Source organism: Macadamia integrifolia, chromosome 9 (genome assembly GCF_013358625.1).
Source record: "Macadamia integrifolia cultivar HAES 741 chromosome 9, SCU_Mint_v3, whole genome shotgun sequence".
NCBI lineage: Eukaryota > Viridiplantae > Streptophyta > Magnoliopsida > Proteales > Proteaceae > Macadamia > Macadamia integrifolia.
The window spans coordinates 34634506-34637913 of NC_056565.1; the positions used below are offsets into that span (position 1 = coordinate 34634506).

The 3408-nt window shown below is 34.6% G+C and overlaps 1 protein-coding gene across 1 annotated transcript in view; it reads right to left on the minus strand.

Moving 5' to 3' along the window:
* Positions 1-2595, minus strand: part of LOC122088868 (54S ribosomal protein L24, mitochondrial-like) — a 22741-nt gene extending 20146 nt beyond the window's left edge. The window contains exon 1 of the mRNA XM_042658224.1: positions 2338-2595. The gene's annotated coding sequence lies outside the window, so the exon portion shown is untranslated. The remainder of the gene's footprint in view (positions 1-2337) is intronic.
* Between the last annotated feature and the right edge of the window lie 813 nt (positions 2596-3408).

Sequence of the window (3408 nt, forward strand, 5' to 3'; positions counted from 1 at the left end):
AACCATAGTAAAAACATGTGATAAATTTAATAGATAATGGATTTATTAAAAAAAAAAAAAAAAAAAGAAGAAGAAGAAGAAAAAGAAACACTTTTTTATATATTAAAAATTATCGTAAAGAGTATTTGTTGGACCAAATTCACCTTTCTTACAAGAAAAATATGAGGTGGAAATAGAAGAGAGTTAGATGGTTCCAAGGATTAAAGTATCGGTAAGTATCGGTCTCCGTATCGGTCGACCAAAATTAAGATATGTATTGGAGGGTATTGTATCGTATTGGAGATACGCTAAGATACGATAAAGATACGCACATAAATGGATAAGAAACACTTTTTTATATATTTTTGTATAAAAAATAGTTAAAAAAACTATATATAACATGTATTATGCATAAACACTAAACTAAGAGTAACACACGAAGAATCCAAGGTTTGTAGTTGTCCCATAATGTAAAATCGTTGTTCCCAACCTTGCTTTCCACTTTAGTTAGAAAGAAAAATGGCTGGCAGCAACTTTAGAACAAAAAATGCTCAAAAAATCGTGATTTTCTGAAAAATGGTCCATCTTAGCCATTATACAACCGTAGCACAACATATTGGTACATATCGTACCGTATCATTATGTATCAATCGATACAAACCGATACGCACCGACACGTATCGATACATGCCAAAACGTACATTTCACCTCAATTTTTAATTTTCCATAGAGTAACAATACGTATCGATGTGTATCGTACAATACATATCGATAAAAAATGGATTTAAAAACTTCCATGTAGCATATCGGTAGTATCGTATCGGCAAGGGCCGATACCAATACGGTACCAAATGTACCGATACTTTATACCATGGATGGTTCAGCACCTCACTAAACATAACAAATTTCAGTTCAATAGCTTTCTGCCAATGGGCATCAACAAAGAAAGACCTCTATCTTTCAATCCAAGAACTTCAGTTGCCACAGTCGATGGTAGAAAATTATTAAATGGCAGCAATAGGAACTGAGAAAGGGCCATGAGAGGGTAGCAGGATTAAGATTAAAAAGCTTCTACCGGCAAAGTACAAGACATCGTTGTATTGGGCACTAGTGAAGAATGAATTAACATTCATTAATGCTTTTAGTATTTTATTTCTTTCTTTGCTTGTATTCTTCCTTGTCTTTATTTGGATCCATGTGGCCGACCCCATTAAGTTGGGATAAGGCTTTGTTATTGTTGTTGAATTAAAATTCACAAGTCAAATTTAACTGTGCACTAGTTCAAGTAATGAGAACAAGCTGAAAAAGGTTCATGCTTGAACATTCACAAAAATAGATATTCAGTGGACAATTTCATCAAACACCTCCCGATCAACTATTCAAGAATCAACAAAAAGCATTTACACATTGAAGATGCGACAACTATATGAAAAATAAAAATGAAAATATTAAGGAGAGACATCATTTTTGCTCCAGGCTAAAGATAACCAACTCTAACCATTGGAAACAGTATTAATTCATAATCTTTATCCTGATCCTAATACCACTTCATTGCAACCAAATTGAAGGAATCTCGTCTTTGGGTTTCTAAGATCAAGAGATAAATGGGATAATAGACAAGTAGAAATCTAACATCCATTGTTTTCAAGAACACTTAAACCCAAGCTACCTTTCCTATTTGAAATCATTTTTCATTCTTCTGGATTTACATTCAAAAGTATGTTTCTGCCAAGGCCGGTTCATTTCTTCAATTCTAATTGTAAACAAGGAAGCAAGCAAAACTATTACTAAATTTGTTAGTAATATATTTCTACCAAAGAGTATCAATGTAGATTAATGATTGGTACCGTATCCTGTCATTGTTTTATCATTCAAACAGGGATTAGTTTTACAGTATAATATAATGCAGAAGGCAAGAAGTTGGGTGAGCAGTGATGACTCATCGGAATGATGGGAGAAAACATTGCAAGCCGAACATTTTATTTCTGCAATACCATTTTCTGCGACCCAGTTTCAGTCCACCTTTTCTTCTCATATCTCCTTGAATTCACCTTTGTTTCATCCCTTTACCACTTCTCTTATCTCTTCTACTATATCCTGTTAACCTATTCTGCTGAACAACACTTGAGAACCCTGTGTCCAGACTCTGTTTTATACCAACCAAGAACCCATTTTTCAGCACATTAGAATGATGGGAGAAAACATTGCAAGAAAAGCCATTTTTCAGCTCATCCAAATGCCTCATCAACCAGTCCCTAATCCCCAATTTGATTGCTTTGTTTAACAATTGGGAGAAAAACTTAGAGAAAGGAAAAACAAAAAAAAGAAAATGCATCCATTTCACTCATGAATACTTACAGAGAAGAGTAGAGTCGCTGGCCGAACGGAGAATATCAAGGGAGATATCGCCCTCTCGTCGCTGCAAACACCCTTGATTGGGTTTTCAACAACCGACGGGAAGAGAAACGGAGAAGAGGAAGGGAGCAGGGTATCGATGCTCGCCCTTGTTCGCCGGCCACCGGGAACGGAGACGGAGAAATATGGGGCAAGGGGCAAGGGGAATCCGCGCGGATTTGGTTTTCTCAGACGAAGGGGAGAAGAAGGGGTTTTCTATTTCTGGGTTTTTCTAATCAATCGTCAGTTCAAGATAACGGAATCGGGGTTGGGATCGGTCAAGGTCGATACCGGTCCAATCCTGATCCGGATCAGCTTGGAAGGAGTCACGGTTAGCAAAAAAGCGTTTAAAACTCTATTTTAAACACGTTCTTGTTTTTACCATTTATAACACATTTTCCCTAATGCTTTTCAAAGATATTTAAAAAAACAGCAAACGGCAAGCATTTTCGTTCTAAACATGTTTCCCTTTTTTTGCGTTTTTTAAGACTCAATTTGTTAAACATAATGTCTACTTAATTGACCATATTTTTCTCTTTCAAACTCTTTCTCTTCCGAACTCTGATTCACTTTATTCTTTCGCAAACTTGAAGCTAATTCAATCGTCTATATTTCTCATGATATGATATCACCTTCAACTCAATATCAATGTATGGATCTTGAAATTGATTTACAAATTGATGCATTTACTGAAAAATGTTTCTAAAGTGATAGACTCCTAACTCAAATTGAACATATATTACTCTAAAAGTGTGTTGACTATATTGACAACAATTAATAACATCATAGCCAAGCCACATTACTTAACAAAACTTGGACATGTGTGGTGTATGAATTTAGAATTGATAGTGGATGATATTCAATTATATATCATATAACTTATAATGAGACATGAGATATAAATATACATTAATGTTCGATCTGTAGTTATTTTGAATATTAGATGCAAGTATTCATATAATAATTCCTTAATTTATACGAGTATAGTATCGTTTTTTTTGGCCCCGTTTGTTTAAAATCTACATGTTTAAAACT